The 10,805-nt window shown below is 39.0% G+C and overlaps 1 pseudogene; it reads left to right on the top strand.

Annotated features, from left to right (window-relative positions):
• The first annotated feature begins 477 nt into the window (after window positions 1-477).
• On the top strand, window positions 478-8,567 carry LOC100070685 (eukaryotic translation initiation factor 2A-like; annotated as a pseudogene).
• The last annotated feature ends 2,238 nt before the right edge of the window (window positions 8,568-10,805 follow it).

Here is a 10,805-nt window from a genome sequence, read left to right as displayed (position 1 = left end):
CTGTTCCGAGCATTCAGGAAGAAAGTCCTCCGCCGCTGGAAGCAGCCATTTTTGCCTCCCCAGAATGAATTTCCCCTTGGACCAAAGACCAGAGCACTGTCTACACTGTCTTGGCCACATTCATTTTTAAACATGGCTTCTTTTTCCTCTAATACGCCAAAACTGAATGCACCAAAGTGATCTACCTGTAGCATTTTCTAAAACTGTGGTCTGTTTTGGCTGCGTGGAATCAGCAAGTGCTGTATTTCCTTAATTCTGAATCCTAAAATTCACCTCACAGTCTCTTTCCCAGTATCTTCCTCACTTGTCCTATTTTTCAGGATTTTTCTTTGGTCCTCTATTCTCTTGTGTCCTCTCATGGCTTCAAATATGACTTCCAGGCCACATATCTCCAATCCGTGTCTTGTAAGCAGTATTCATCCAAATGCTAGCTGGCCATCTCCACTTGTTTTCCACCTCAGGCACCTCAAACTCATCATGTTCAAAACAAAACTCATGATTTTAACCTCACCAAGCCTGTGTCTCCTTTTGGGTCTCCCACCTTCATGGAACCATCAGTTACTAAGTCGCCAGAAACACCTCTCTCCTGTTCCTACAGTAATATGGTAAGTTACAAGTAAAATGGTACGAACACTCTGGAAACGGTTTGGTAATTTCTTTAAAAACTAAATATGCCACTACCATAGAAACTTGGAACTGCGCTCCTAGACATTTATGACAGAGAAATGAAAACTTATGTTCACACAGAAATATATGCCCAAATATTTATAGAAGCTTCATTCTTAATAGCCCAAAACTGGAAATAAAACAGATGCCCTTCAATGGGTGAATGGTTAAACTGTGGCACATCCATACCATGGAATACTAGTCAGCGATATAAAGAACAAACTATTGATTCATGCAGCAACTTGGGTGAATCTTTATTGAATTATGCCGAATGAAAGAAAAAGTCAAGCTCCATAAGTTACATACTGCATGATTCCAATTATGTAACATTCTTGAAATGACAAAAGTACAGAACGGAGAACATGAGGGGTGTCGGTACAGGGGGAGTCGTGTGATGGAGACATTCTGTATCTTGACTCTATCAACGTAAACATCCTGCTGGTGATATTGCACTATAGTTTTACAACAGGCTGTCATTGTGGGAAACTGGGTGAAAAGTACACAGGTTCTCTTTGTAGCAATTGTTACAACTGCATGTGAGTCCACCGCTATTTCAAAACAAAAATAATAAAAAAGTGTAAAAATAAATAAAAATAGATTTCTTTAACAAACTACCTCACGAATCAGGAGCCACCCAAAAGACAACAAAAATACACAGTAAATATCATTCTCTATTCTTGTTATTTTCTTTTGCCTTTACAAAAAATGTTACATACTTTTTATGTAGTTTAAAACCAACTTACAGCACACCTAGCATACCAAAGCTCCAACTTTGTGACATGAAAACCAAGGTATGTCTGAAATCTTCATTCAGAAAAAATCCAAAATTGGCAGAAATGTTAACAATGAAGTTCCCTCCTTTAAGAACAATAATTTTAATACAATTGCAAATAAATTTAATTTGCAAACAGTTAATAATTTTGTGTCATCATGTGGACCTTAACCATACAAAGTGTCTGTCCTTGTCCCAGGGCATAAGGACAGATCTTCAGGTTTTTTTTTTTTTTTTTTTTGGTGAGGAAGATTGGCCCTGGGCTAATATCTGTTGCCCATCTTCTTCGTTTTGCTTGAAGAAGGTTGTTGCTGATCTAACATCTGTGCCAATCTTCCTCTATTTTGTATGTGGGACACCTCCACAGCATAGCTTGATGAGCATGTAGGTCCATGCCCGGGATCTGAACCCATGAATCCCAGGTCACCAAAGTGGAGTGCAAGAACTTAACTGTTACGCCACTGGCCCGGCCCCAGACCTTCGTTTTTTAGACCGTGTCAGTAACCCAACTTTGGTGTGTCCCATGCAGCTAGCCCATAAAATTCCTCTAAGGCTGATAATATTACAATGCTAGAGAATAAAACAGCTATTGCTGTGTTGGAATAGCAGATACAGATGTTGACAAGACAGACACTTCGTACTGTGGGGAAAACTCTGCATTACATTACTACAAATGGAGAAAGTGATCCAGCACAACTACCAAAAAATGGCTCCTTTATGATGTAGTTCAGAATTCTAGTTCTACGGAGTTTTGTGCTTTTTATGGTTTTATGCGTGCCAAATCTGGTTTCTGTGTTTGACTTTGGAATTCGTTGTAATAAAGCAGCCTGCAACAGCCTTATGGGCACACAGTAGTACTAGCTGAATTTGGAAATCTGAAGAGACAAAGTGTGGGAGGTTACAATGTACACACTTATTTCTAACCCCCTGACCTCTGATTCTACTTACCTTCCTTGGTGCCCAGATGGTGACGTGTTTTAACTGGCACATGTCCTCCCAGGCTATGTTAACATTGGGTACAAGACTTGGCATTTACCTGCCTCTATCATGTACAAGTATGATGTGCCATCAAATGAGAAATATGGTAGGTTTCTGGGCAGACATTTTTGGATGGAATATATTCAGCAAAAATAATAACTTACCAAGTGGTTCCTAGTGAAGCACCCAGCGAAGAACATAAAGCTGCAACAGCTGATAGACGCCCCATTCTAAGAAATAAACCAATCACTAATTCTAAACTGTGCGAGGAGGAACCACCTGGGAATATGAAACCACAACCAAGAAACAAAAAGTCGCTATGGAAAACAGCCCTTAAAAATTGAAGAAGGTGTGAGGCTAAGAAAGGTGAAGAGAAGGAAGTGAGGAGTGACAGGAGTCCAGATTTGGCCCCAACCCTGCCCCACGGGGCATGCCATGAAAGCCTGCCTCTCAGTCACCTTCTGGAGACCCTGAGACAGGCACATAGCAAGAGCCTGCCTACAGAAGCTGCTGAAAGCAATCACACAGCCAGGAGAGCAAGCAGTACCTGGAAGACAGCTAGGAAAACATCAGTCAGAGAAAATGCACCAAGAGAGAACCTTTCTCAGGGCTGGCCTTGTGGCCTAGTCGTTAAGTTCTGTGTTGCACTGCAGCAGCCCAGGTTCTGTTCCCAGGCATGGACATACACCACTTGCCAATGGCCTTGCTGTGGCGGCGACCCACACACAAAATAAAGGAAGACTGGCGCTGACGTTAGCTCAGGGTGAATCTTCCTCAAGCAAAAAGAGGAAGATAGGCAACAGATGTTAGCTCAGGGCAAATCTTCCTCAACAAAAAAAAAAAAAGAGAGAGAGAGAGGGAGAGAGAGAGCCTTTCTCCAGGAGCTGGAGGACTTGGACTGGGGGATTCAAAGTTACCCAGAAAGTAAGTTGGTTACCAGATCTTAGTGCAGGCACTCTTCTGTTAAATCCACTGGCATAGTTGGAATATGCACGTGTCCACCCTTAATGGTCATGTGTAACTTGAACCATTTGTCCAAGGTTTTTTTTTTAAATAGGGCAAGAAACCATAAAATACATCAGAATAAATCTAAGAAATGATGTCCAAGAACTCTACACTGAAAACCACAAAAAACATTGCTGAGGGAATTTAAAGAAAGCCAAAAATAGATCATGTTCCTGGATAGGAAAGCTCAGTAGTCAAGACATCAATTCCCCCCAAAACATATTTATACATCCTATGAAATTAAACAAAAGTCAGCACTGCTTTTGGAATAATTGACTAGTTGTATCTAAAATGTATATGGAATTACGAAGAACCCTAGAATAGCCAAAGTAATGTTTTTTTAAAGCAGAACAAAGTTGGAGGACTTACCCCAGCTGATTTCAGGATTTACTCTAAAGCTACAATAGACAAGAGTGCGTGATATTGGTGAAAGGTAGATCTATAGAACTTAGGAGAAAGTCTAGAAAATTTCTCAACTTTGGCGCTATTGACATTTGGGGACAGATAACTCTGTTGTGGGGGCTATCGTGTGCATCAGAGGTTGTTTGGCAGCATCCCTGGGCTCTATCCACCAGAAGCCAATAGCACCCCTGAGTTGTGAAAGCCAAAAATGTCTCCAGACATTGCCAAATATTCTCTGGGGACAAAATTGCCCTCCAATTCAAAAGCACCAGTTTAGAAGTTTCCCTACATGTGTATAGTCAAGTTATTTTTGTAAAGACACCAAGGCAATTCAATGAGAAGTAGAAAGTCATTTCAACAAATGACATCAGAAAATTAGACACAGACTCCGTATTCATACCACACATTAAAAAACTTGAAATGGATCATAGATAGTAATATAAAACCCAAGACTAAAATATCTACAAGAAAATGTAAAAAAAAATAAAAACTTTATGATCTTGGATAAATGCAAACACACACACATGCACATATCTCTGAATATTAAAAGAAAAAATAATTGATAACTTGAACTTCACTAAAATTAAAACTATTTTCCTTCAAAAGAATTTAGAAAATCACGCAATTAAGAAAATCAAAAGGGAAAGCACAGCATGAAGAAAGCATTTGCAATACACATGTATCAGACAGAGGGCTAGTCTCCAGACTACATGAAGAGTTCTTACGATTCGGTAATAGGAAAATAACCCAACAAAATGGGCAAAAGACTGAACGAGTCCTTCGCAAAATATGAAACACAAATCGTTCCTCCTTCCAAAAAAGAAAAAACTACACAAAAAGATGCTCAATGTCATCAGCCAGCAAGGAAATGCAAATTCAAACCATAATCAGGCTAAAAAGACTGTCATGAGGATATGGAAGCCCTGGACCTCTCATACACTGTGGGAGAGAATGATAGACCCGCTTTGCAAACAGTTTGACATGTTTTTAAACAAATTAAACATACGCCTACCATAAGAAACATTGTTTCCACTACTGAATATTTACCCAAGAGAGAAGAAAATGTATGTCCATAAAAAGACTTATGCAAGAGTGTTTGTAGCAACCTCATTTGCTATAGCCAAACTCTGGAAATATCGAAAATGTCCATTAACAGGCTTATAGGTAAACAAAATGCGGTGTATTCATTCAATTGAAAACTACTCAGCAATAAAATTCAATACCCTTCTGATTGATGTAGCGACGTGGGTGGATCTCAAAATAATCACACTGCATGAAAGAAGACAGACAGAACAGCATAGCTGCGCTATGATTCCACCTCTGTGAGACTCTAGGAAAAGCTGTGTAATCCATATGACAGAGAGCAGGTCATTGGTTGCTGGGACAAGGTTGGAGGGAGGAAGGGATGGCCCAGGGGTGTGAAGAAAATTCTGGGGCAGAGGGAAATGTTTGGTCTCTTGATTGTGGTGATGGTTTCACAGTGCATACATATGTCAAAATTCTTCAAACTGTGCAACTTAAATATGTAGTTTACTGGAAATGAATTCTATCTCAATATAGTAGAAAAAGAAATAAAATTTAAACTGACATATAATTTAACCCACTGAAGCAAATTATGGTTTTAGTTCTTAGCTTTATTTTCAATTTTTGAACAAGGCTCAGGTCATTAAATTCTCTCAAGAATAAGATTATTCCTGTATGTCATACATTCTTTGGGGCTGCTTTTGGAATTCTTTCCCATCGTGTAGTACCATTTAGGATCCTAACATAGTTGCTGCTCTGCGAGGTCATTTGGCTTTCCAAAATTCCTATCACAGTTTCTATAATAAAAATATCGGGTTAGAAAAATATCACTTGGAACGTCACTAGCAGGCTTTAAAAATAAATGCTAAAGGAGAAATGTAAGAATAGGCACATTTTCAGTCTAAAAAATTCAGAGAGAGTAGATGCTAAATGCAGAAATCTAACCAGAAATTAATTGATTGCTATTTGATATTTCACACTGTTCTTTACTCCCACTTCAAGAGCCTTCTCTAAGAGCTGAAGGTGATTTATGCCAGTAAGATATTAGCTAAGTCAATCAATATTAAAATGAATGAAATAAAGACTATTTTAAAAATTACGGTAACATTTTTGGACATGAATTGAAACATGAAAAATGGAAATTAATTCTCAGAGCCTTTTTTGGTTTTTTACAAAATTTGGGGAGGCAATAGGTATACAGATTCCACATTTCAAAACAAAAGTCTCAATGTGATGAATGCAAATGTCAAGTGTGATCTTATGGAAACTCTTCTGTAGGATAAATATCATTTTCATTGAACAAATTGGAGGCAATTTGATAAGAATTCTGGAATTTGGTGGGAAAAGCAAGTTATACTAACATCGAGGAAGTTTAACGGGGATCCAGTTATTCATACATAATACCATCTGCAAGTCCCATATGATGTCTGGGACCTTGGAGCAGCAATAGCTTCATGACTAGACTAGTTGACTGCTGAGCTACCAAAGGAAAAAAAATCAAAACCCATAATATCAAAAATTACCAAGCTTTCCAACCAGTTCATACACAACCCTCAATAACATTAATAACTTCTTAAATGAGAATCCCTTTGAGGAGAAATTTTGAAATAAATTAATTATAAGTACATCAGGTATCTACTGCAGAATGATGCTGTAATTAGCAAACCACCTTAAAACCAGGGGCTGAACATCATAAGCTTTTATATAACTCATGGCTTTGTGAGTTTGCAGCGTAGACTGCCCTCGGCTGAGCTGTTTTCTTTGATGGGCTCACTCACCAGTCTGGTAGTTGACTGGCTCTGGGACAGGGATGTGGGAGCATCTGGGCTCTGTGTCCCCATCCTCTATCAGACTAGCTTGGGCACGTTCTCCTGCTGATGGCACAGGTGCAAGCATGAGTGAGCATAATCCGCAAGTACTTTCTCTCTGCCAGCATCACGTTTGCTAACTTCCCATTGGCTAAAGCAAGTCACAGGACCAAGTCCGGGGTCACACCTGGAGGCCACCACACAGTGACACAACAAAACAAAGTGTGGGTCATTTTCTGGACAACCTGTTTTGTTCCACCGATCCGTGTGCCTATCCATACCACATTGTCTTAATTATTGTTATATTATGTCTTGGAATAATGTGTCACGAGTTCTCTGATATTTTTCTTCATTTTCAAGAATGTTTTGGCTTGTGTATGTTTTTGCATTTTCACATAAATATCAAATCAGCTTGTTAATTTTGACATAAATCCCTGCTGGGATTTTGGTTGGGGTTGCATTGAACCCATAGACAAATATGGAGAAAATTAAAGTCTTAACACTGTTGGGAATTTTACAATCAATGAACGTGTTTCTCTCTCCATTTATTTTGGTTGCCCTTACTTTCTTTCAGAAATGATTTTGTGAACACATCTTGTGTGTCTTTTTTAAACTAATTCCTAAGTATTTTGATTTTTTGCTGGTATTGAGAATGGATTATTTTTTTTCAATTTTAGATAGTTCATTGCTAGCACAAAGAAATACAATTTTTATATTGATTTTTTCTTGTGATTTTGTTAAATTCACTCATTATTTCTAGTAGCTTTTTAATATGTTTCTTAGGATTTTATATATACATAATCATATTGAATAAAAATTGTACTTTCTCTTTTCCTATTTTTATTTCCTTTACTTGCTTTATTGCACTGGCTAAGAGTTCTAGTGTGATGATAAACAGAAGTGCTGAGAATAACAACCTTTGCCTTACCTCTGTTCTTACATAGAAAGCATCAAGTTTTTCACCATTAAATGTGATAAAAGCTATGCATTTTTCCTGGATGCCCTTTACTAGGTTCAGAAGGACTACTTCCAATCTTATTAAGCAGAGAGCTTTTATCACTAGTGAAAGTTGAATTATATCGATACATTTTCTTCATTTATTGTGATTTTTGTGTGATTTTTTACTTTATTCTGCCAATGTAGAGAATTAATATTGGTTGTTTTTAACATTAGACAAATCTTGCTTTCTTGAGATAAACTCCACCAGTCATAGTCCTTTCCAGATACTGCTGTTTAAATTTGTTAACATTTTATTAAAAGTTTTGCCTTGCAGCCAGCCTGGTGGCATAGCGGTCGGGTTTGTGTTCTCTGCTTCATGGGCCCAGGGTTCACTGGTTTGGATCCCGGGCATGGACCTACAACCTGCTTGTCAAGCCGTGCTGTGGCAGTGTCCTGCATACAAGATACAGGAAGATTGGCACAGATGTTAGCTCAGTGACAATCTTCCTCACAAAAAAAAAGAAAAGAAAGTTCTGCCTCTATGACTGTGTTGGACAGACTGTAAGGTGGCCCCATGACCCCAGACTACCTGTCTTTGTGAATCCTTTCACCTTGGCAAATCCCTGTGTCTAATCCCCTCCCTTGACTGTGGGTGTGTCCTGTGATTTGCCTCTAAACAATACAATGCAGCAAAGGGGAGGGGTGCAACCGGATTACGTGTGTGTGATTGTGTTTTAGAGGGTTGTGGCTTCCATCTTGCCAGGAGACTCTCTCCCCCAGTGGACGCTTTGAGGAAACAAGCTGTGGGTTGCGAGCTGGCATATGGAGGGGCCACATGGAAAGCAGATTACAGCAGCTTCTATCCTATAGGCAACAAGAAACAGAGGCCCTCGCTCCGACACCCCTGGGGAACTGAATGTGACAACAACCACCGAGCTTGGAAGCAGATCTACCCCCATTGCGGCCTCACGTGAGACCACAGCTCCGGCTAACACTTTCATTGTGATCTTATGAAACTCTCGAGTAGATAAGCCAGAGTCCAGACACACGGAGGCAGGACTAGGACCAAGACAACTGATAACTGGGGAGCTGTCTTAATTCCAAGGCCTACACATCAATACACTGGAGCATCAAGTACCTCGTGTTCTGTTTCTGTTTCTTGAAAAAAGAGAACACATTGTTTTTACTGGTTTTTAATTTTCCTGCTGTTTTTTCCAGTACTTTCTTTTAATTAGTGGATCAATAGCCTACATTGATTGGCTGTTTGCTGTCACTTCTGCCACTCTTGCCTTGGGCATCTGTTTTTACTCACCGCTGGTACGTTTGCTGCTGCTGTGCTCATTGGCCCACACTGGCTTTTGTTTTATTTTTTTTATGTAGTTCCTGATCAGGCTGCCAGTTTTTAGTCTGGATCTTTCAGTTCTTCTGAAACTCTCATGCAGAACTGGGTTCAAGGATATTTGAGTGTCCAGAGACACTGTCATACATAAAAGCATTCTATTTTAATTAAAATTTTTAAAAAAACAATAACGAAACAGTAGCCCAGAAGAAAGTTTGGATTTTTTCACTTTTCAATGTCTAGGAAGCATCCCTCACAACCTAGATCTTCAGCTTGGAGAATAAAGCAGACTTGTTTCTTTTTCCTGAAAATTTGGTACCTGATATCATGAATCCTTATTAGTAGCATCAAAGTTTAACTCACCATTTCTCTCAAGAGTCTTAAGACCCTATGCATATAGACTTTTAGTGGCCAGTCACGGTTCTTCAAAATTTTTAGGGTGGGCTGATTGGTTTTTACTCAAGACTTTTTCTATACATGAAATAAAAACAAATTTTAGCTCAGAATTTGAGATACCATTACTTTTGTAAATATGAAGATATTTGTTGAATTTGGCAGTATCTTTTACAGTAGACATTTCACCAAAAAAAATCTGACGTCAAGGTTTGGTAACCTTTCAAATCTAGGTTTCTCACCCCCATTCTCCTGAAACATTGGAAACTGGGGACGGAGGGATGGCTAATGCTCCTGATTAGGGTTGGGTAGCAGGTTCAACAGCATTCATTAACCACAGCAATAGAAATCATAGCCGCGGCAACAGAAATGATCAATGGCCTGCCTTCAAGCATAATGCCACTGATAATTGATCCCCCAGTCACCATTGATTTCTGTATTGTATAGTATGTCCTTTTGACGGTCACAATATTAAACTTCTACAATCTGGTTTTTGTGGTCTTAATGTTAAGCATTTCATGCTTCCAAATAGTTCTAGCTTTTTAATTGGTTTTGACAGGAATCCTTTCTCTGTCACATCAAAAGATGCAGGAATAACGTTAAGGGCTGCTGTTTGGATTCATGAAATCCAATTCTAAGACTATGGCTGAAACAACATAGATCAGGCTTTGGCGCGTCACTGTTTTCAATTTCCACTGGTATCAGCTCTTTATAAAGATTAATGGGACTTATAAAACATTATCCTTGCTATTGCAAAATGTCCAAGTGTTACTAAAATAAACCCTTCTCTTACCATTTATTGGGATTAATTTTACCCTTCTTTCCTCCCTAATTACTTTTGTAGGTTGTTTTCCTTGTTAATTTAATGATGGGAGTCCTTTTGTTTCATGTAGCAGAGTCAATACAGTGAGAATTAGTCTGTATCTAATCAGCGTCTGCCAGAAGCAGGCTAGAAGTCATATTGCTGTAACTTCTAGTGCAAGATATTTCCACAGGCTTGCACCTGTTTTAAGTTTTCGTATTTTTTTTTTCTATTTTTAGTAACACAGTAGCTGAGAAAATGTAATATCATTGAAACAAATGTGGTGCCACCAGTCAGAATCATTATAAGAAGGAGTCTGATGGTTCTCATCACTGTGTCTTTTACAGAGGTGCCATTGAGGATGTGGTTCATTGTGTCACTACACCTCCTCCCAGGAAAAATCTACTTAGTTCTAGGGCCACAGTGTCATGTTTATCCTGAACGATGGACGCGTTTCTACTCTTATAGACATTATTACTTAAGTGGCCTGAGAGACAAATCTATGGTCCACTTACAGCGGTGGCTCTCCCGCCTCAGCTATAGACTAGAACTGCTTCTAAAATTCTTAGAAATCCAACACCGAGAGATCCTCACCTCAGGGGACCAATCAAATCGGACTTTAAGGGTGAAGAGGTGTGGGAGTCTGTATTTTTAAGCTACCTAAGTCACTCTAACCTG

The sequence above is a fragment of the Equus caballus genome, chromosome 29 (genome assembly GCF_041296265.1).
Source record: "Equus caballus isolate H_3958 breed thoroughbred chromosome 29, TB-T2T, whole genome shotgun sequence".
In the NCBI taxonomy this organism is placed as follows: domain Eukaryota; kingdom Metazoa; phylum Chordata; class Mammalia; order Perissodactyla; family Equidae; genus Equus; species Equus caballus.
This window is presented reverse-complemented; position numbering and strand designations above follow the sequence as displayed.